Source organism: Tamandua tetradactyla, chromosome 6 (genome assembly GCF_023851605.1).
Source record: "Tamandua tetradactyla isolate mTamTet1 chromosome 6, mTamTet1.pri, whole genome shotgun sequence".
NCBI classification, from domain to species: Eukaryota; Metazoa; Chordata; class Mammalia; order Pilosa; family Myrmecophagidae; genus Tamandua; species Tamandua tetradactyla.
The window spans coordinates 177,465,977-177,489,632 of NC_135332.1; the positions used below are offsets into that span (position 1 = coordinate 177,465,977).

The 23,656-nt window shown below is 51.8% G+C and overlaps 1 protein-coding gene across 4 annotated transcripts in view; it reads right to left on the reverse strand.

The window, feature by feature from the left end:
• Nucleotides 1-23,656, reverse strand: part of ST3GAL1 (ST3 beta-galactoside alpha-2,3-sialyltransferase 1) — an 80,279-nt gene that overhangs the window by 51,039 nt on the left and 5,584 nt on the right. For 3 of the 4 annotated variants that reach the window (XM_077167741.1, XM_077167737.1, XM_077167740.1), the window contains exon 2: nucleotides 12,604-12,758. The gene's annotated coding sequence lies outside the window, so the exon portion shown is untranslated. Of the gene's footprint in view, nucleotides 1-12,603; nucleotides 12,759-13,342; nucleotides 13,575-23,656 lie in introns of all 4 variants that reach the window. The other variant, XM_077167738.1, reaches the window with a different exon arrangement.

Sequence of the window (23,656 nt, forward strand, 5' to 3'; positions counted from 1 at the left end):
TCAGGCAGTGAGTGGGGCCCAAAGTGACTCTGCTGCATGAGACGCCTCTGGGCCCTTGAGGACAGTCAACTAGCAGAGGCTGGGGGCTGTGCAGGGAAAGCATCTCCATACAGACATCTCCCTCTACTTCTTCCACTGAGTTTAGATCAGGGAGGGGCTGGCAAACTGCACCCTGGGGCCACATCTGGCCCCACACCTGTTTTGGTCAATAAAGCTGTACTGGAACACACCATGCCTGTTGATTACACCATGTTTGTACAGTTTCTGCCCTACAAGAGTAGAGCTGAGTCGTAGGAGAGAACCCTGTCCTGCAGACCTGAAAAGAGTTACCATCTGGCTCTTTGCAGAAAAAGCGTGTCTGCCCCTGGGCGGGGCTGTGGGTGCTGTGAGGGCAGGGCCACGTGAGTCCTTCTCCCCCCAAGGGACAGCCCGGAGTCAGCTCATTAGACATGTTCCCTCCACATGGACGGATGAGCACATGCCACCAAGCTGGGCCAGAGCCGGAGGGGAGGGGTCCCTGCCAGCGCCAGGGGACGCAGCTGCTCCCTGAAGGCAGAGGAAGGGCCTCCGGGCAGGGTGTTGGCTGCGCCAAGGCTGGGCGGCAGGTGGGAAGTGCAGTCGGGGCAGAGGGAGATAGGCAGTGCCAGGCCTTGCCCGCCTCTGGGCTGGGCTGTGGGGTGAGTGGGGGTCCCGTCCCAGGCACCGAGCCACAGGGAACCCTTTCACAGCTCGCTTAGGCAAGGTGCTCCAGTCCCGGTCCTCGGGGAATTTAGCACCTAGTGGAGGCATCTGGCTGGTTCCCACCAGGTAGCATGACCAGTGCCCCAGGAGAGGCCGAGGGGATGGGAGCAGGGCTCTGGAGGATGGCGAGGGGCCTGCAAGGTGGCATGCAGAGCTGGGGGGGGGGGCACCCCAGACCCAGGTGTAGAGGTCAGGGAGCCTGGGCCCAATGGCTGCCCATCTGGCCAGATACAATCCCAACCCCCCCGGGCTGCTGCCTCCCTGGTCAATGGGGGAGACAGATGGACGGATGAACTTCCATCTGAAGTTGGGGCTGCGAATCTAGAGGCCTGCCCAGTATATCATGGGAGCCAAAAGGAGGGGCTCCAAACCCAGTGACAGGACAGGGGGCTCCCCGAGGAGGGAGGTGGGTAACTGCAGTTGTGTGGAAAGTCACCGAGGGGCAGTAAGAGGCAGGCTGCCACCCACAGGGCTACGTTACCCGAACACCGAACACCGGTGAGACCCCAGCGGCCTGCCTTTCCTCTGGGGCTCACCCCCGGGGGAGCCCTGAGCTCCCTGCAGCCCTGCTAGCTTAGCTCCGCCACAGCCGACCCCGTGCACGGCGGGTCTCCCTGGAACCACGCTGGAGCTGGAGCTGATGGAACCAGGATAAGCAAATTTGCCTTCTCGACTCTTTTTCTTCTGAGGAACTACCTGGTGTGATGGCCAAGTGCATGGGTCACCTCGGCAAAGCTGTGGTGTCCAGTTCACTGGCCAAGCGAGCACTCACCTCACTGTTACTAGGGGAGCACGTAGTGGATATAAATCATCCATTGATTTATCTATGGCTGATAACATCTGCAACCAACCAAGGAACCTGCCTTAACGCTGAGAGAAGTCTCGTCCCATGAGCGGAAGGCTTCAGGAGCCGGGATGCATTCAGCAGGCAGAAGGGAGAACTGCAGGCCCGACTTCAGGCAGCCAGCTGCTCCTCTGGAACACATGGAAAACTTTCCTCAGGGTTCCCAGCTCGCAGCCTGCCTTATGGAATTTGGACTTGCCCTTCCCCACATTTGCTTGAGCTGATGCCTATAATAAATCTTCTCATATCTACATGATACATATAAACCTTTTCCTATTGGTTCTGTTTCCCTGGAGAAAACTTGGGAGCCAGGATGCTGGGGACCGCTGGATGCTCATGGAATGTGGGAATTCCATTCCCCGTGCCACTCCTAAGCACTCTGAAATCTGTGGAGACCTGCGATCCCATGGGCGCCCGTGGGGTGCTAGGCTTCTGCAAAGTGCCTGAAACTGTGGCACTCTGGCAACCAGGCAAATGATTTGGAGAAGCTGCAGCCACCGTGTATTCCATGACCCTGCCCTGTGCTACAGGATTTTCCCTCCTATTAACTGCCAATGTCCTGATTTCACAAATGGACTTGAGGCGAGGCCGGGCTCCCATCCAACCCTGACACAGCAGTTGGGGTTCCTTATTTTATTTTCCTCATCACAGCAGACCAGCTCCCCAAAAAGGAGAGAAATGAGGCCAGGCTTGGGCTCACCTGGAGTGAGTTCCTCTGTCTGAACTCCTGTCCCTTATCAGTCTCACCCCTGCCTGGCTCCTCATTGTCACGGCCCACTCCCCCGACCTGGCCGCTGGGCCCGGCTGACAGCAGGTCCTCCTGCCGGTCCCATGGCCCAGTGACCGCTGCCTCTGGCCCTGCTGTTGGAGACCTTTCCAATCCTGGCTGGGCTCGGCTCCCCAGCCTCCCCCAGCCTCCCTTTGCCCTACAATCAACCCACAATTGCTACCAGATGGCAAAAACCGTAAAAACATGTTTGGGTATCACTCTCTTGGGAGCTTATGCCAAGGGCATAGTTCAAATGAAGGAACATGCTAAAAGCATAAAGATGTTCGATGCAGTGCCATGTATAACGATGATGATGGCGCCTCCTACGCATCGGGATGGCATGCATAACTGCGCAGCCACGGGGGTGGTTGAGTAATACGGTATGGCCCCTTGATGGAACACTGGCCAGCCACATCGTAGGAGGAGAGCTTTGTGCAGCGTCAGCCACGCTCCCACAGGGGGCCCTGCTTGGCCCCCACAGGGGGATTCCAGGGGAAGAAGGTGGTCCCCCCGTCAAAGAGGCCCCAGTCACATGACCCCATCCGTGGTGGTTGTGAAGGTGGGGAACTGATCCCATCCTATTAGCTGCTATTTACTGAACACCTGCATCTCCCCATCCACAAGGCCGTCCCTTAATTCTCTTTTCCAGAAGGTCGATCCCCGGGCCCAGAGATATTCTCAGGGCCTCTGAGGTGTTTACAGGAAGTGCATTGAGCAGTAGCCGTGTGCTCCCCCCAGGGCTCCTCCTCCCCCAACTCCTCCCCCAGCCTCTGGACCCGCAGCTCCCCCCACGCCCGGACAGACGGATGTAGGACAGCACTTGCCAAGTGGATTGAAGACGGACTGGGTTTGGTCCCTCCCATCTCTTCCTCCCTCCTCCCCATGCCAGTCCCCGTTCAGGAAGGGCCGGAGGCTGTTTTGGCAGGGTGTGTTTAGTGTAACTGAAGGCGAGGCTCGCAGGCCTATCACACAGGTTTTCTGGGGAGCACATAGGCTGAGCCGGAGGCCCAGGACAAAGGGCCGGGCACCCTCAGAAATGGGATCCTCTCATCTTCAGTTCTCCAAAAGCAGGAGGCAGAGCGCGGGCAGCCAGGTGAAGGCCGGTGGATGCTCAGGAGGCCAAAGAAGAGAAAAAGAACCGCCGAGGGGCTATGAGCTGTGCGCAGCCCAGCCAGCCCGCATCTGCCTTCCATTCTCAGGCCTGGACACGGAAACTGGTCCCTGGCCCTGCAGAGCGTACAATAAACACCTGAGAAGAGTGAATCACATGCTTCTGTTCTCAAGGAACTCCTGGTCTAACAGGAAACAGTGTATCAGGAGGATGACAGCAGGTTTCGGAGAGAAGGAGTTCTGGGGCGGTGGAGGGGATGGGGTGCAGGTCGGGGTGGGGGTGGGGAGGCTTCTCAGTCCTTGAGCTGAGACTGGGAGAACAGGACGATTCACCACGGAGGCAAGAGAAGGGCATTCCAGGTGGAGCGGATGGCAGACGCGAAGCCCATCACAGAATCCTGGGGACATGGAAGGTGCTTCGTTTGGAGTGAATGCTATTTATGGTGGCAAGAACCTCGGCTATACCTCTACCCTCAGCTCTCTTTCCAGCTCTATCTCTTCACTTACAGCCATAGCCTCGTTTACATCTACGTCTCCTGTGTTTAACACCGCATTAGGGCTCACCATGGGCCTTGCAGGGTGGGTTCTGAGCACGTTTGTTATATTAATGTATTAAATCCCCCCACACCCTTAAGAGGTGGGAGCCCATGGGGAAACAGGCACAGACGGGTTACGTGGCTCACCCGAGGTCAACAGACCAAGTAGCAGGAGCACGAATTGAAGTTGGGTAATCAATCTTCAGAGTTCTCCCTCCTAATTTTACTCTTAAAACTATTCTGTGACATTTCCAGTTCTCCCCCTGTTGTCGATATTTTCATTCCACTGTGGTCATATGATTTCAATATTTCTGAATTTACTGACACTTGGTTTGGGACCTAACACATAGACTCTTCTTGGAGAATGAACCCTGAGCCCTGGAGAAGATATGTATCCACCATGCTGGGGAAGAGTCTGCACATGTTTGTTAGGTCCAGTTGGCTTAGAGGATGGTCTGAGTCATTTATTTCCTTATTGATCTTCCTTCTAGATGTCCTATCCATAATTGAAAGTGGGTGTACCGAAGTCTCCTGCTATTAATGCAGGACCATCTATTTCTCCCTTCAAATCTGTCAGAAATATTTCATACATCTGGAGGCTCTGTCATTAGGTGTATATATATTTATCATTGTTACATCTTCTTGTTGAATTGACCCATTTATCACGATGTAGGGACCTTTTGGTCTCTTGTAACAGTTTTTTACTTAGTCTATTTCATCTGATATTAGTATAGCTACCCCAGCTCTCTGTTGACTACTATTTGCATGGTATATTTTTCTTCCTCTTACTTTCAACCTAATTGTGTCTTCGAATTTAAGGTGAGACTCTTGTTAAACAGCATATAGTTGGGTCAGGCTTTTTTTATCCATTCTGCCTATCTCTGCCTTTTGACTTGAGAGTATACTCCCTTTAAAGCAACTACTGATAACACAGATTTTCTTCTGCCATTTTGCTATTTGGTCTTAGTTAATCTTATATATATATATATATATATATATATATAATCCCTCAATTCTTCTGCTAATCCCTACTTTCATACTTAACTTCATTTTTTTGTGCTGTTCAGTTTTGAGACTCATTTACCTCTGCATATATTTTGCAGGTACTTTCTTTGTGATTTCCATGAGGCTTAAATTTAACATCCTGCTCTTTTTCTTATTTTTTTTTGTATGCTGTATGGGGGGTCACATTTCATTCTTTTTCCATGTGACTATCCCATTATTGGAGCACCGTTTTTGATTTGTGTTTGTTTGGGGGGAAGTGCACTGGCTGGACTCGAACCGAGTCCCCCACATGGCAGGCCAGAATTCTACCAGTGAGCTACCCTCGCGGCCCCTCGAAATCAGTGTACTCTTAAAGAGCTAACATTTCAACAAAGAACTCACAAGGGAAATTGGGAAATATTTTGAGAGAATGAAAATGAAAGCACAACATATCGAAACTCACGGGATGTGGCAAAGGCAGTTCTGAGGGAAACGTACAGCTCTAAATGCTCACACTTAAAAAGAAGAAGGGGTTCAAATAAGAGGCCTAACCTAACAACCGGAGGATCTTGAAAAAAGAAAAGAACTAAACCCAAAGCCAGCAGAAAGAAGGAAGTAAATAACAAAAATTACAGTAGAGGTAGAGGAAATAGAGAACAAGAAACAACAGAGAGAATCAACAAAACCAAAAAGTGGTTCTTTGAAAAAAAACACTACACAAGGGTTTGCAAACACACCCCGCACTTAATGACTTTTCTTTTTTAGCATTTCCCATTATGTCCTTAGAATGCAATCCAGGAAGTGGGGTCCTAAGGTCAGCCCGTAGATCTGTCAGGAAAGCACCACATCCCAGCAGTGGAGTTTAACTGTCGACAGAGGACTTTAGCTCTATTTCATTAGCCCAAGAACTGGAAGGTCAGTATCCTCTTTTGCGTAACACCAGAATCCCTGAGTGTCCTGCAGCCACTGGCATGACCAACCCTTGTCCCCACGTGGCCCCCGCAGATGCCAGGCACCTCCTTGCCACCTTCCTGGCCTCCTGCACCCCGGCACACCAACCCAGGGGTGCCCCCGGCCTTGGGAGTGAGTGGCGCAGGGCCCTCGTGTGGGTCCACATTTTAAGTTCTTCACTTCGCATTGGTTTTTCTTAAAGAGGATTCCCAGACGGCACAAGCTTCCAGCCCACAGAACCAGCAGCTGCATCTGGGTGAACCCCTGAATTATCTTCTCTGCTTCTCCCATTCGATTTTTAGCCTCTTGAGGTCAGAGCTCTGGTCTCCTTCCCGGTGCCAGACGCAGGGCTTGGCAGGGCAGGGCCCCGGGGCCCTCAGGGAGCGTCTGCGGGGGAAGGAAGGCCCCAGGGGGACAGCATGGAAATCCTGCTGCCCCCTCATCGCACTCCTTCCTCTTGGACCTCTTCCTTCGCAGCTTTGTCCCCTCCAGCTTGCACAGAGCCAGAGACTCCTCCCCAGGGCGCTCCTCTTCCGGGGTCCAACCTGTCCTCAAAGGTGATTCCACAGCTCTCCCCACTCTCTACCTTAATGTCGAACAGCTGCCAGGAGCCCACTAATCCGATCTGGGTCCCTTGGCCTCCCTTCCCTTGGTCTCTGGGCCCACTGATAATGTTTCTCTCTCTCTCTCTCTCTCCCTCTCTCTTTTTTTTTGGAAGAAATGCTTAAGTTCTGAAGGAAGGTGCAGGCCTGTAACTCTTCAAGGCTGAAGGGACCCAGGCAGGAAGGCTGGGCCTTCTGGGGAGAGAAAGGCAGAGGGGCCGCCTGGCCTGGGACCCCTGCAGCCTCGCTGTTCCCTCTCCTGTCAGCAAGGGGCCTTGCTGCCGCCAGCACCTCCTGGGAGGGACCCCACGCACCTCCACCGAAAGCCGGCCCCCCCCCCCCCACCTCTCCCTGCCGCGCTGGGTTTATCCTAACACTGCCCACAGTGACCACCTGTCATATATTTATCTTTATTTTTCCTGTTTACTGTCGAAACTCCCCAAATCACTGATATTTCCGCCACCCCTTGAATGGCACCTGGCACATGGGAGGGACTCAGAAACACCTGTTGGGGCACGAATGAAACAAGTGCCCAGGCCGCAGAGCCTCTGCCAGGAGCTGGGGACACTGGTGCACTCAGGCCAAGCCCCCCCGCCCCCCCCACTCCCCCCCCCCCCCAGGAAACGAACGCCCATGGCCAGGGAGGAAATGCCCCTGCCCGGAGAGGCCCAGCTGTGTGACCACATCCTCACCCGGACTGAGTCACAGCCAACACCCGGGCGACAGCCACGGCCCCCCAAGCCCAGAGCCACGTGCAAGCTCACACGAGCACCTACCCCGTGCACAGCTGCCCTGGCATGTGCAAGCTCACATGCGCACCCACCCTGTGCAAGCCCGGCCCTGGCACGCTCAAGTTCACACACGCACCCATCCCGTGCACGGCTGGCCCCGGCACACACAAGCTCACACGCGCACCCACCCTGTGCACACCCACTCCTGTGTTCTGGGGGTTACAATCACAGCTCTCAGGAATGAGGAGGTGCCCAGTGAGGTGCCTGGCTCTTCTTGCTGGTCAGCAGAGACACACCTGACCCCACCCTTTGATCTGGTGTCTTCTGAGGCAGGGTGCCTCCCTGGGCCTCTGATCCATGCAATGGCTGGATTTCGACAGTGAAGCAGATACTCATGCGGTCTGCCATTTCTGTTAGCTATGTGACTTTGCAGAGTTTGATTTTCTGTCTCAGTACATGGGCCCCTCACCTGTACTTGGGCTCCATACTCCCTGCGAGCAGTGACAGCAAGAGAAAGGGCCTGGTCCTCAGCTGGTGCATAGTAATGCAGGGGTGGCTGACATGTGGGAAGTAAAAGAAGAGGGGCCCCCTGCACTAGAGGGACTGCTTTCCGAGAAGAGATTTTCCAGAAATCAAAAGCAGTTGTCCTGCCGGGGCTTTCTGAGAAAGTGAGACAATGGGACCCACCCTGCTGGACTGCAGATAAGCACCACCCGGTGATAAACCAGCTCAGGCCCAGCAGAGAGCACGCATCCGAATGGACAGGCACACGCTGACCCATGTACATCTGCGCCCCACTCTGTAAGACCCCCCATGCAAGAGGGAAACTTAACACCAGCCAATCAGGACACTTCCTCGCCTGCTTCTGCACGGGCCCTATATAAGCTCTCCCTCACTTCTGCAACGGGATGCCGCCCCTTTCCTGAACTGCTCGATAAAGGTGTGGGATCCTCAACTGCACGAAAAGTTTGTCTTTTCACATTCTATTGGGGGTGGAGATGGGTGGATGCTCAGCGTTGTTAGGGCAGACACGGATTTCAGGGATGTTTTCATGCCATCAGGGGGGGCTCATGGTGGTTTTAAACATGAATAGCTAGATTTCAGAGTGCTCCAAGCAAAGGAGGGTGCATGACGGTCTGTCTGTCAGTACGGACGCATGCGCATGCACACGCTTTCCCAGCTCTGCCTGCTGGGAGGGCCTAGAACCAAGGCTGCCCCGGTGGCAACAAGCACCAGCAACCTGACCCGGGCTTCCAAATGTTATCTCCCAATGGAAGGAACAGGACTCCTCGACAAAACGCTGATCCCAGGGCTGGGTCAGGGAAGGTACAAGGTGCTTGCTTCTCGCCTAGATAAGAGAATGCTAAACAAAAAAAGATGGGGAAACGCTAGAAGACGCTCAGGAGGAGGCCCCACTGGCCAAATTCAGGGCGACATGAATATCAAAATAACTGATGATAACAAAGGATCCAAACCTACTGAATAAGGTCAAAATCTAGGAGCCCACGTGAATATAAAACAAGGAAAGAACAAAGGATGAAAGAAGGCGAAGCTCTTCTACACAGTGGAAAATCAAGTAAAAAAAATGGGAAAGAAACAATAATATTAGAAAATCCCCATTTAACAAGCACGATAATCATAAATTAATTCAAGCAAGAATCATCCATAGATGCTAAAACCAGGGATGGAAGGCAGAGGAGTAACAGATGTCTCCAGGGTACTGACTGCAAAGGTGCACCAGGCACCTCAGAGGCACACCCAGCGGACCCTCCCTCGCCCAGGGCACAGCGGGCCTCAGCAGCGGCGGGAGGAACCAGCGTCCAGCCCAGCACCCGGAGGAGGCCAGCACGTCCGGAGGTGGAATTCCTGACAAAAGCACAAAATCTAAACCTGATCACGAGGGAACATCAGACTGCCACACTGAGGGACATTCTGAAAAAGACTGGCCTGGACTCTTCAAAAAGACCGTCACGAAATGCAAAGACCAAGGAGGTTTGCTAGTAGAGCTCTACGATGACTGGGTTTTCATTTCCTCTAAAGGCTGTGACGGGGCAGCCGGTGAGACCTAGTGAGAATGTGGCCACAAGGAGGGGTCTGGCCTTTGTCTCGACTCCTGGGGGGGGTGTGGGAAGGAGTAACCCTGAAATTTCAGGAGCGCCACGGCATCTCTGTGGCTCCTGCGTCCCCGCCCAGCAGTTGCCGGCAGCTAGACGACTCAGGCTGTGAGTCAGGGCACAGCAGCCCCCACTCCGGGGGGACAGAGGGCTGGACACGGGTGTCCAATCATGGGGTGCGGATCTGCTCCCCCGCCTCGCCCTAGGCCTCTCTTCTTTTGGCTCCTTATTTGTATGATTTTTTTTTTGCTATAATAAAACTGTCATCATAAGTATAGAGTCTCTTGAGCTCTGTGAGTCATTCTGGAGAACTGTCAAACCCGAGGGGCTGGGAAAACTCCCGCATTTATAGCCAGTTGGTCTACAACTGCAAGAAGGAGGGGTGGCCCTGGGAACCTGCAAACTTGTGGCTGGTATGTGAAGCAAGGGCAGTTTCATAGTGGAGTGTGGAGATACAGCGCCTGAGCCTGCCCTCCAGCCCAAGAATAAGTTTCAGCACAGCTGCCTACAATGGGGACAGAAACCAAAGCATCAAATCTCCCGGGGGGGCGGGGGTGGGTGGGTGCTGGTGGCAGAATGCATAGATGGTTTCATAACCAAAGCGTTTAAGCCCCCTCCCTTGATCACTGCTGACAACAAAACTCTACCCTCTGTGTCCGAGGCCCCGCTGCTCCAGCCTTGCCCTGAACCCTTACAAGCCCCTGCACGTCCTGCCCCCTTTGGGGCGCATTAACTTCCACTTTCCATGGCTGCATTGAGAAGGATCCTCTCCTGTTTGTAAGTCTTAAGTAAAATGCAGGTCTAACTCTGCGCCCAGCATGTCCTCTGGTCTCCAGGCTGTCCTGACCCAAGCCCTCCAATAAGCTGCCCTGATTCCACTAAGCCTGGCCAAACTCGGAGCCACGTGTGTCAGAGCGGCCCTGTGCTGAGTAAGGCAGGGCTAGGGAAGGGCACACGTCAGTGTCAGCTGTCTGGGTTATAGTTGGACTATGGTTATGGAGCAGGATTTAGTAAAGCAAATACAGTAAAATACGAACGTTTGAGGAACTGGGTGATGGATGTTCAGGAGATACGTACACACACACACACATATATATATATTACTATTCTTAAGCTTTTCTGTAAATTTACAACCATGTCAAAATAAAATAATTGATCTTTTTAATTAAAAAGAATGCTCTAATTTCATCTGACTGGTAAAAACTAAACACAGTGCGTAACATAATGACTGGCATATTATACACGAGCCCAACAAATTAAAACTATTATCATTATTTGTATTAGCAGAACCACTAGTGCTTCAGGCACATAACAAACCTGAAGTGGATGGCAAATATCCCTGTTATCTCCATTTCATGATCATCAAGATCATTCTTAATGTCCTCAGTACTAAGAATTAAAAAATTATTACTACTTCTCCTTAATGTCTATAGTAACCTCCATTTCTGAAGGTGTATGGAAACATCTGTATAAATGCATCTAGCACTCGGCTGGCATAAAATCCGACCCAGAGAAGCAAGGCTGTAGCCATTGATCAAGAAGTCTAAGACACACCCAGAGGTCTCAGCAGTAGAAACTTTGCTTTGTTCTTGCTAGTTCCTGGGCAATCCGAATATGAGAACCCCCATCTCCTTAACATCTTGCCTGGGGCCTTTCCTCAGAGCTATGGGTCACCCAGAGCTCCCTCTGGGGTGCTCCCTCTGTGGACCCGTCCATAATCACAGCATGTCTTGGTGGTCAGCCCTTGTCTCCCCCACTGCACACTGGCTTGTTGGCCACACGGCATCTCCTGCTGTGTCCCCAATCCTGCTCCATCCCAGGTGGATGGTCCATGGCCCAGCCTAAGTCTGTCCCCAAATGTCTGCACATAGGACTGGCTGTGCTCAGCTCAGGTCCAAGGCATAGGTAGTTCCCAGTCAATCGTCATTACTCAGTCCAACACGTCCCTTGAGAGAGTAAACCCGTGGTCCCTTTCCTCCTGGCTCACTCCCAGTCTCCCTCCTTCTTCCCGGACTCACACACCATGACTTTAGCTCATTTACTTCTTCTCCTTGTTGCTTATCTCCCTGGCCCACAACTTCAGCCACTGGGGACACTGTGGCCCTTGCTTCTTGTCCATTCCAGGCATTCCACTGCACCCCACCTGCCTGAGAATACAGAGGGTGCAAGCTCCTCAACCAATAGGTGATATTGGTATCAATCTAGTCATACGCATATAAAAAACTAATAAAGCCCAAGGCCCGTGTGGTTCGGTTTCCACAGGCCGTCATATACAGAGACCACAGGTTGACAGCCAAAAGAAATGCTTAAAATGTAAAAAATCATTATATTCTTACATACACACACACACACACACGTCCTCAATAACCATCACATGGAAATGCAGCTACACACCCTCCATCTTCTGTCTTTCTCTGTGTGGGTGCAATTACACTCAAGCCAGGCTAAGGATGGGCAGAGTGAAGAGAGTTGTCCTAACTCATCACAATATCCCAAAGCCAACTTCCTGCGATGAAGGAAACGTCCTGCCTGTGCCGTCCAGAATGGCTGCCCCCGCACAGGTGGCTACCGTACACTCGAAACGCGGCTGGTGCAATCGAGAAATAAATTAATTTTATTTAATTTCTATGAATTTAAACTTAAACAGCTACACTTTGACTGGCTACATGACGCCAGCTCAGCTCCAGAACAGGGGTTGCCAAACCTTACCTATGGAGTCCTAGAGAGTAAATATTTCAGGCTTTGTGGGCCACAGGTAGTGTTTAACTCTGCTGCAGTGGCCTGAAAGCAGCCAAGTCAACGTGTATACAAATGAGTGTGCCTGAGTTCTTAAAATACTTTATTTGCAATAACAGCAGGGCTCAATTCTGCTCATGGGCCACAGTTTGCCAGCCCCTGATCCAGGCCCTCTTGGGATAAGAAGCACTGGGGTCGATGTGCCTGTCCCTGCCCAGGTTTTATTTACCAGTTTTCAGGATCACTCAGGCTTTCCCTTTAAGGAAAAGAGAGGCCATGGAAGGTGCCACCATGCCTTGATTTTTCCCTGAGGGATAGACTGTGGCCTTCCTATGCAAACTCTGGGAGAGCAGACAACGTTACAGAGAGACCGAGAAACGCAGCATCCCCGCCCCCCCCCCCACGCAGTCCATGGAAGATTCCAGGATGGGCAACACGCCCCTCACCGACTTCCATCTGCTGAGGGGTGGCCATTAATCACTCACCTCAGTAGGCCGAGTGAATGACCACCTCTGGTCCTCAAATGCAGTTGTCCCGGAGAAAAAGCTCAAAGCACTTGCTCCTCACACCCCCTGGAGAGGCTACTTACTTCTCGTTGGCATTTCCAGTTCAGAAAGTTTCAGCACACAAAGGCTGCCCACTGGAAGAAAGAGGAGGGAAGTTTAAGTTGGTTTTGAGATTTAGTTCATTCATTGTCTTTTAAAGATGATGTGAGATAATTTAAGTGCAACTGACTCATGGGTCCACTTTCTCACTCGATTATTTCTACGCACCAAATATTTTTTAAAAGCCCCCAATTCTGTCGTATGCACAGACCCACACTAGAGACAAGAAGGCGAATCAGACATAGTTTTTGCCTCCAGGAACTCAGACCGGTGGAGAAAATAGACACATAAACAAATACCTCGGGACAGCAGGACACAGGCATGTGAACTGCATTTGGGAGAACTGAGGAAGAAATGAGAACTCAGTCTGAAGGAGGAATGTGAAGAAGAGAAGACATTTTTAGCTGCTCATTGTTCAAGGTACAAGTGAGCTGCTTTTTGGCAAAAACAACAGGGTTGGGAAGCGTCTCCAAGGAAGAGGAAAAAGTATGTGAGACACGAATGTGAGAGTCCAGCTTGGAGCTAGAAGAGCAGCTCTGGGTGGGTGGGTCAGGGTGGGGTCAGGGTGGGGTTGAAGCAAGCTGAGACCAGATAGGAGAATGTCTCTTCAAGATTTTACCTGAGAAAACATGAAAATGGAACTCATCCGTGGCACTCTTACTTTGTCCCCACAGCACAGGGAGAAGCGTAACATGCATTCTCTCATCTGATCCTCTCATGAGATGGCTAAGGGTGATCCAGCCACCCCACAGAATCAGCAGAAATAACTGTTCTTTGTTTAAGGCACTGAGGTTTGGGGCTGTTTGTTATGCAGAGAAAGCTAGCTGATACAACTCTCAGTCGTCCTCACCCTGCAATGGCAACATAACACAATAAACTCGCATGTCGGAAAGGACAGATTGCCTGCGGGGGTGACTGTCAAGAGGTGATGAGCTCCAGAATCAGGGCAGGGCTTGGGTGAAGGGCATGGGGGATTGAAGGGCTATCGGAAATGTACAACCAGAAGCTACTCAGAACCCAGATGTGTCAGAGGCAATTGGCTCCAGAAACCATGCGTGACGCTGACAATAAGCAGGTCCTGGTTGGCGCTCACTGACGGGCAGAATGTTTACATGGAAGAGACATAAAAGTGGCCAGAGTCAGAGCAGTTAGGCCCCCCATCTCAGGGAACAGAAGGCCACAGGAGCGCAACGTCTTGGCTGAAGATGCTTTCCTCACAGTCCCTGTTGTTGGAAAGGAGAGTCAAGGTGGAGTGCGTTCCTCCAGCCTCTCCAGTCCTTCCAAACTGCAACTTTCTTCCCTCCTATTGCTGGCCACACAGCCCTCCGCCCTTCCATGCCCAAGTACTGGCTACTCATTCTCAGGTTTCAGTATAAACAGCACTTCTCAGAGACCATCTTTGCTAACTGCCCAGACAATGACAGGCACTGCCATTAAAAGTTTCCAGAATTCCTCGCACAGAATTTCCCACTAGCTGCTCGCTCCGTGGGGGTAAGGGAGGTTCTCTCCTGCCCGCTCTAGCATCATCTCCATGGGAGAAAGTCAACCGGTATTTCTTGAATGAAAGAATGAAAAACACAATTCATGCACCGCTCCTCCAAGATGCTTTCTTCAGTACACCCCCTCCCTGCTCCAGGCTGGGTCAGCAAAACATGGCTTACTTTTTGTTTTACATTCACTTATTTCTCCATTGTTCTTTGATTCAGCATGAACCCGCTAAGCACTGGGCACTACCCCCTTCCTACGGTTAGTTCTAGACTGAGCCTCTTGGAGTGGAGGGGACGGGGGTTGTGTTTTATTCATCACTACATTCTCCCGTCACTCTCACTGGATATTGTGTGGATAGAGGAGCATTGAATGAATGAATGAATGAGTGAATGAATAGCTAAACAAGCAGGTGAAGGTTGGAGTATTAGTCGGATGCAGGTAATTAGTACTTTAGTAGGAGCCTGTGACTGAGTATGGGTGTGACCATGTTATGCAAATAAATGCTAAGTCATAAAGCAGCAGACGGCAAGTACATATGCGTACCTAGAGATCTGCACTGCCACTGTTCTGTACAATGAGACTTAGGGGAGTAGCAGCAAATTCAGTTAAACAAGGAGCCCTGCTGTGTACGGAGGCCCAGGTCCCCAGTCCACCGCCCAGGTCCCCAGTCCACCGCCCAGCACCGTGCCTCCACTGTCCCTCCCACACCACGGCCAAACTGTCCGGCCACTGGGGCTCCTCGATTAAAGCCCAGGGCTGTCCTTGGGGCACAGGATAATTCTGAACCAGTTCTTTCATTAATCTGGAACTGGCTTTTAAAACCTATAGTTGGCGATTGGATTGGGTTCCAAACCCCGAAGGGGCACGTGTGCAACCACAGGGCTTGTAAAAACCAAGCGTTTTTGGTTTTTACCTGTCACGTTACTCCTGCAGCCTCGCCAACACGGTATGAGAGCGGCAGCTTCACAGAGAGGCTGATTATCCCACTGTCTTTACACCGCTCACTCCAGGGAACTGCCCAATTAGCCACTTAGACACTCCTTGTCTTTTGTTTTTAACAGGAGCCCTGAAAACCTTTTCTAAAATGCCACGGCCCCTCTCCCGCTCCACCAGCGCCCTGCCATCGCGCCTCTTCCTATAATCTTTCCTCACTCGCTCAGCCCTTCCAGGCTGGCTGTCAACGGGGGACAATTAAACTCTGACCACTTAAACATTCTGAAGTATTTTCATACACATGAGCCATACAAGGAAGACACACCAGGTGTAATCTCCATTTCCTGCAAGGCCCAGAAAAATTCCAGTGAGTTTTCAAGATGATGAACAGGGGAGTTGAGGCTCAGAGAGGTTGGCTTGTTGCTGTCACACAGTGAGTAGGAGGTACAGAGAGAAGGCAGGCTGGGTCTTTTGACTCTTTCCATCCCCAGGCTGACTTACTTTCATCCCACTGCAATCCAGTCCACCTCCTTATTTCTACCCACTCAACCCACAGCTGGCAGGTTCCAGGCCAGGACCTAAGCTGGATCTGTTCACTTTCAACATAGAGACCTGGAGGCAAGAAAGATGTCTGGCTGCAGCCAGAAGATAAGAGCAAACTCCAGTCCAAGAGATGACAGTTCTGCTCTCCGGCTCCTGTCCTGGACCTGTGAGTCGTTTCCTCCTTACCTCCTTTGGTGGCTCCACTATATACAGCCCCCTCATGCCACCCAGCCATCTTTCCTCCATGATAAACCTCAGAAGAGGTGTTGTCCTCCAATGTTGCGTCTTCACTGGGTGGGGCAGGGGATGGGAAGTAAAACTCTATATCACTCCTGGAGATGCAGAAGCAGCCTGCTTCCTAAATCATAGCTTTTCCCCTCCCAGTGAAAAACTATAATCTGAATAATTGTTAACACTGGGTCTGGATGAATACTGCTACTGAATTTGTAAATTACAGGAGTCTTCTCTCAGGGGGTCTGTGATCAAGTCACATTCCAAGACAGTGGGGGCTGCTCGCTGAGTCAGTCGGGAGAGGTCAACTCACGCTGTGGCATTTAGACAACCTGTCTAACACGCTCTGAGTCCTAGCTGAATCACTAGGAAAGACGGAAATTTCACCTGCTCCTACTACTTTGTAGGACTGCACTGAAAAGTATATATATATACGCACACACACACACACATACACACATGTATGTTTGTATAAAACGACAGAAAGTACTTTCATAGTAAAAAATAATAAAATAAGAATAGCAGTAGTAAAAGTAGCATATAACATTTTTAGACGCTCACCAGCACTTTGCTAAATGAAGCCCTTTGTGCCAGAAGCTCAGTTGGTCATCACCCTGGTCTGGGGGCAGGAAACTGATTTTCACTGCTCAGATGAGGAGGTGGAGGCTTGAAGGGATTAAGGAGCTTGCTTAATTGTAACCCGATTGCCCGATTGTAACCTAGCTCCTAGCTGGGCTCGGCTGTCCAGTTAACATCTGACATCACATCAGCATCCCTGAGTCAAGCTCTGCGCTCTGCCCTGGCAGGGACCACCATACACTTTGGGGCTCTGCGAGGGAGGGGATGCCCCCGAAACAAGGAACCATGCTGCCCTGTGACCAGTGAGAGTTCTTCAACGTGCAAGTGGTGGGTCCTTAACCTGAGCTCCTATCCAGAACACAACAGGCACGAAGAAGGAGTACGAGACTGAGACTCCTGGCCAGGACGGTCTGTACAGAAGACCCAGGAGTAGGGAGGAGTGAAGGGGAGTGAGGGGTGGTGAGAGGGCTTCTCAACTCTGGTGTAATGGCTGGAATGCCCATGCAGGGCCGCTGGTGGGGTTCGTGAGGACAGTGGGGCCGAGGGGCCAAGATCCTGGGTGGGGAGTCCTGACATGGCTGACGCTGCGGGCACAGAGAAGCTGGGTGGAGGCGCTTGTGTGGCTCTCATCCGGGGATTGTTCCACCTCCCTGCTTTGAAACCCAGGGCTGAGGACGTGGTCTGGCTGCTCAGAAAACGAAACAGAACTTCAGGCAGGAAGCACATGTGCTTGTTGGGGTGGGGAGGCTGTTATCTAACTGCATCCTTGTGCCTCCCCACCCCCCGCCCCCGGACAGGGTTCAAAGTGCTGAATTCCTCATCACAAAGTGGATTTTGAATTTGAAGGCTAAATGCTGGTATCTGGCTGATTTACTAGGGAGACGGAGCTGTTATATAAACAGCTGCTGCGGATTGTGTGTGGGACAGGATTTCATTTGCATGATGTCATTCCATCTTCTCGGCAATCCCCTGAGGTCGGCAGTCTTATACCCACTGCACAGATGCGGAATTGAGACTCTAAGAGAGTTAAGTCATCGCCTAAGGATGTCCAGTTACAAATGAGCACAGGTGAGATGCAAAGCCTGAACTGTTTTGAACACAAAACCCCACATTTGTGCTCAGAAGCTTTTACACCGGGCTGCATCCTGAGACTCAGCTGCAGGGCTGATGGGTCCTGGAAGGACACTGCCCTGTCCCCCAGGGCTACACCGCAGCCTCAGCGAGAGGCCCTCCCCTCCTACCTGTCCTGCCCTCGCCACCCCAGGGCAATGCGGGACCTGTGAACAGAGGAGTGAGTGGAGGCGCTGCTCACATAGGGGCATGGGGACGGCCCTCAGCTCCAGCGGGGGATCCTGCCACCCCAGAAGCAGGACCTCTGGACCCCAGCCGTGGGCTCCAACAGGCCTTGCCCTTGTACCTTCCAGAGCCCAGTTTTCTCATCTGTGTATGAGGAGAGAGTGCCCCCATAACTGTCTGTTTACAGTCCTTTGAAATATGGCCTTTTTAATCTGATTCTCAGGAACAAAGTGAGGGAACCTGGGAGGGAGGTTGTTAAATGGTAGGCCTGGCTTTTGGCTGGTGTGCCTGCTAAGAGTGCAGTCTGGCCTCCTGGCCAAGCTCACTTCTGAGCTGTAAAAGAAGAAGCCTGGTTCTGAGGCTACTCTCTCTCCTTTCTAAAACCTCAGACGCCCCTGATGCCCAGCAGTTATCCCTGGCATCCTAAGCCCAGACACCTTTCCCAGCCTTACTGCCTCTTTTCTTACATTCAGATAGCCTTGTAGAGCTCTCTACCTTACCACCTCCTCCAGGAAGTCTTCCTGGGTTACGAGCTCTGTGTGAGGAAGAAAAGTGTTCAAACCCATAGAGTTATCCAGAAGTGAAAGGGCTGCTATGTGAGCAGAGAGCAACCCATCACTGGAAGCCATCTGGCAGACCCAGCACAACCACCGGATGGTGTCCCAGCCGAGAAAAGTACTGCTTTGTGGGGGGCTGAGAAAAAGGGCTTTCACCGCAAAAGATGGGGGTAACAATGAGTACGGTGATGACAATCATGCTTTGCCCATAGCATTTATTTAGCAAACACTTACAAAATGCATACCTGTGCCAGGCACAGTTCTTAGCGCTTTGTGTGTATTAACTCATGAAGCATCATAAGGCAGGTACTATTATCGTCCACATTTTATAGCCAAGGAATCTGAGGTACAGAGAGGTTAGGTAACTTGCTTAAGGTCACATAGCTAGGGAGTAGCAGGGTGGGGATGTTTTATTGAATGAATCAATGAATGACTCAATGGATGAAGAACTGAAGTCTGGGATTGAGAGAAGGTTGACCCCAAGCACTGCTGAGGCTCTCTGCAAACACTAAAACTTTGCAGTTCTTTCTCATCTCACTATCGACACATGCAACCTCTATAACTTATCACTTAAACTTCCAGTTCCCACCCACCCCAAACCCCAGGCTTGTGACACCAGGGCTCGAGGTCAGAGAAAACAGAAGACTTCCTTTACTTCACCCCAGGGGCAGGGTCGGACTGAAAATCATCTCCATGGCCACTAATTTTTTTTCTCCTTGTTTGGAGATGTGCCATTGTACAGACATCACTTTAATTTACAGATTTCTATAGTTTACACGGCTCAGCCTGTTCCATACATGAGGGAGAGACAGAAAAAATAGTATCAGGCCTTATGCCGGAACCGATTCTTTATTTAAAGTTTCCATTAGGCCTGCTGTCTACCTCATCTCTCCCTTTCGTTTTAATTTCCTTTTTGCCGAAAGGCTGAATTAAAAAATTTAAGATCATGCTTTAGAAGCAACCAGAAATATAACCCACAAAAACACTGTTGTTTGTGACAGCTAATATGTTTCCCAAGCAACCGTCTTTATTCATCAAACTCTCCTCCAGGTGGTAGGATTAACAGCGTTTTCAAGTAATAAGAGGAACAACAAACCTTTCTCTCCCTTGTGAAGATGTTATTAAAAAGGGAATTTTCCAGTTTTGCAACAGTGGCTTGTACTCCGCGCTGTGCTTTAAGCAGGGACCGACGGGAACTCTGAGGTGTCTGGTCCAGGGACTCTGCACCAAGCTCTCCTGCCCTTCCTGCTCGCCAACCCCCCGCCAGGCTTGTCTTCCTGCCCCAATCCCCAGGCACCACCGTGGGCTCTCGGAATTTCAGTTTCATGCCGCAGGCCAAAGGATGCGGGCTACAGTCGGCAGTGCAGGGCTCGGAATGGACATCTAAACATCAGGTCAGACCGTGAGGGAGCTGGGCCCAGAAGCTGAGGTGGGGAGGAGGCTTCCCACCGCACCCCCAGGGAAGAGCAGGCTGCCCGTGCCAGCCTCGGGAAGCAGCAAGCAGGGAAAAAGTCAGGACCTCCTTCAAAAAAGGATGTTACATCACTCTGGTTGGCTCATGAGAACACCTAGGGCTGAACTGAGACTGTAAAAGTTTCATGCACTAGGTTTGCCTTCCTGGAACCTATAATTCCCAGAGGGTTCCTAGGTCAGATAAATCCTGAAACCCAGAGGGACCAACCTCTCCAGAAATATCAATTAATTTCATTCCCTCTTCTCAACCTGAAGTCAGAATGGGCATTGCCCAAAGATCCCTAGAGATTGGGAGAAAGATTAAAGGAGAAGGGGGAGGGATAGCAGAGAGAACAGGATTTGGTCAATGGGTGTGGTTAATATTCCTTCTAGATTCCAGTGTTCTGGAGCAGCTGGAAGGAAAAATCGGAGCTGGTGGAATGGAGCCCATGACAAACTCTGGGATCTGTTCTGTAACTACTTGTTGAACAGTGCTTCAAAAACAATTGCTTCTGTCTTTCTATGCTTGTATGTATGTTATGTTTTACAATAAAAGCGTTAAGAAAGGCCATTACAGAACCCGGGTGCGTCACCATGAGTGGAACCAGGCAGGTGGCCCAGGTCTCCCTCCCGGCCGAATGCAAGGGCTGTGATGCGTTTTTGCATCAGAACCTCTCGGGGAAGGGAAGCCTCACCCCACCCCCCACCGGCTCTAGAGGTATATAGGCACCCCTGGGACCTCATAACACGGTGCCTGAGATCTTGAGTTTTGGGCAGAAATGGAGGGTTTTGTATTCCAGCTCTGCCATTTTCTAGCTGTGTGACCTCAGGTAAATGACTTAGCCTCTCTGAGCCCCATTTTCCACAACTATATAAATGGGACAAGGAAACAAAACAGTGACTTTGCAGAGTCGTGGTAAAGACAAGGCATCCAATACTAAAGGAATGTGAAATTCTAATCAGGGAAGGATGCACACCTGGCCTGGCTAAGGTAGAGGGGAGGAGGATGGGACCAGGTGAGAAAGGTTATCTGTGGACTCCATGCCGGCTCCACAGTTAAACTCTCAAGATTTCCTGGAAAATCCATTAACTGAGATTATTTTCTTTGAAACCCTACCAAGGCTAAAATGCTTAACGAGGCCTAACCTTTGCTGACTGCTGGTTACCACGCCCCCCCCCCCCCCCCAAAATGTGCAAGATTCAGGGTTCCCAAATGGCCTGCTGTTGTTTTCGGGCCCCCTCTGGCATGCACCTGGCTATGCCTTTTCTGGACTCCAAATCTATCTTCTAGCTGACGCCTCCCACATGGAGAAACAACATCCACTGGAAATAACCAAACATCTACCCAACGGCTCCAGCTATTCGTTGACAACTCACCGGTTTCTGAAGGCCCCAAACGGGTCCCGCCTACCCGGGCCAAGCCATCAGAATGCAGGCGCCCTGGGGCCTCAGGACCCTGACCTCACTGTCCCCCCAAGTCTCCCCTGCGGGAACTGAGCTCTGGGCTCCCTGCTCTAACGCTGGGCCATGCTCAAGTCTGTCCCTGGGCCATGCTCAAGTCTGTCCCTGGGCCATGCTCAAGTCTGTCCCTGGGCCACGCTCAAGTCTGTCCCTGGGCCATGCTCAAGTCTGCACCTTTTCACACCGGCTGTAAATGTCACTGGGGTGGCAGTTACTTTGGCTCCATAAACGGACTCGAGGATCTGACGAGATGCCTAAACGCAGATTTATGCTCCTTGTGAATGTTCTCAGTCCCGGAAGAGAAGGTAGAGGGAGCAAGGGAGTGCAGGGAGGGAGGGCAAGGCTCGGCGCTGGGGAGAGGGATGAAGGGAGGAAGGGGGCTCCACTGTGGCCAGAGGCCTGGGCAGTTCCAGGTGGGGCAGGGTGGTGGGCCCTCCAGCGGGGTGAGCTGGGGACGGGGAGAGGGCGGCCAGGTGATCACAAGTGCGGGCCTCCTCCTTTCCCAGGACCCACCCACTCATGTCACGTGAAAGATCTGGGCACAGAGGCCGTGTGACACTGGGTAGGTCGTGTGACCTTGGGTAGGTCACCTTTCCCTGGGAATCCATCTGCAAAACGAGGAGGACCCTACCAACCAGAGAGGGTCACACTGCAGGTGCTGACGGCCGAGGGAGTGCCCAGGTCCGGAGGTCCCCAAGGGGCTCTGGCTGTGGGACCAGGAGCTGCTGAGGTCACGCCAGTCCAGCCCGCTGCCCCCGGCCTTCACCACTCGGCCAAACCAACTCCGCAGATTTATTCTGAGCTCCCGTTCAGTCTTCTAAGGAGAGAGTTTGCTTTGTTTTGTTTTCCACTGAGCCTTTTATTTCTGAAAAGGTAAATGCCCAATTAGATGGATTTTAGTCTTTCATGTGGAGTTATTTTGGGCCTTTTGAGCATAAACCAGTATTCTGGAGTCATTCCACTCTCTCAGTCGGAGTGGAGGCTCTGCTTTGGTCCTGTTTTTCTGGTTGGGTTTTTCTCCCGAGCTTGCTGCGATGTGAATATGTATGAAGGCAGCTTTTAGCTGCTCTGGTCTGCGGGTTTGGTGTCCGTTCAAATGGAGTCCTGTTACTGTAGCACAATCTGTTACAACATCATCCATCCCGGGTGAATCTGGTGAAATTCAGAGAAAGGACTTCCTTTCTGCCCCCAAATGTGGACTCTCCAAAAGTCACTTGCAGCCCCTTTTTTAATTCTACCAAATAATCCAGAACTAATGCTCTCTTCTCAATTTTTCTTAATTTCTGTATGTGATTTTTAACTCTTACTTTGAACTCCTTTATTAGGGGCTAGATAACTTTCAGGGATTTTAGACAGGGAATCAGCCAGTGCATTTGGAAAAAAATCCGTCCGTCCGTCCGTCCATCCATCCATCCGCCCAGAGAGTCAGGAAAAACTAGCCCAGACATGCCAGGATCAAGTGGAAGAAAGGTCTTTAACCAACGAAAACTCAAATAACAGCGTCACACTCAAAGGACACGGGGGACACAGCACCCCTCACCCCAGCACATCTGAACCTCGAGCTTCTCAGGAACAACCGCCCACGCTGAGTGACCCCCCCAGGTGCCAGGATCTCCACCAGGTTTCTTCAGGAACAGACTCGCGGATCCTTCCCCTCATCCCCACAAGCTGGCAGGACCAGGTCCGTGACAGGAAGGCACAGGCTCCCTCATCCGGTCAGGGAGGAGGGTGGTGCGTGGGGCTAGAACCCAGAAACCCCAGCTTCGTGTCCCTGCCTGGCCGCTTCCACGAACCACCTGCAGGGACCCTGGCATCCCCTCTGTCGTGTCCAGGGCAGTGGAGGGAAAGGTTAAACAGGGGGCTCTGGGTCCAGGTTTCTACCGGGTGCTTCCCCAGCTGGGGGCCGGCCACTCGGGCTCTCCTGTCCACTGGGGGTCAGTCTTCGCCCCCTGCAAGTGCAGAACGAAACGAGCTGTGGAGGCAGCCTGCTGAGGCCCGTCCGCCCTGCGGACCCCACCCTCTCTCCAGCCTAGTGGCATGGGGGTCGTGGAGGCAGCAGGGAGAGAGCAGGTGGTGGGGCAGCCCCCCTCTGTCTGCGCAGGCTACAGGGGGCCGCTCTCTCTTGGCCTCCTCCCCGCGGCTGGGACACTGGGCCCAGCACAACCCTTCCTGGTGTCCCCAAATGCCGCTGGCCTCTGGAAGCACTCCCTTTATTGAACTTTCTGCTCAATTCCAGTGCTTTGTGTCCTGCTGGGCCCAGAATGGCCCAATGTTTAAAATGCTTGACTCTGGGCTTGGCAAACACAAAACCTTCTAATAAAAAGTCAACATTGTTAAAATCCTTGTGAGTTGTTTTCACTTGCCTCTTGCTGTGGGCGCCACTCATGTTGCCC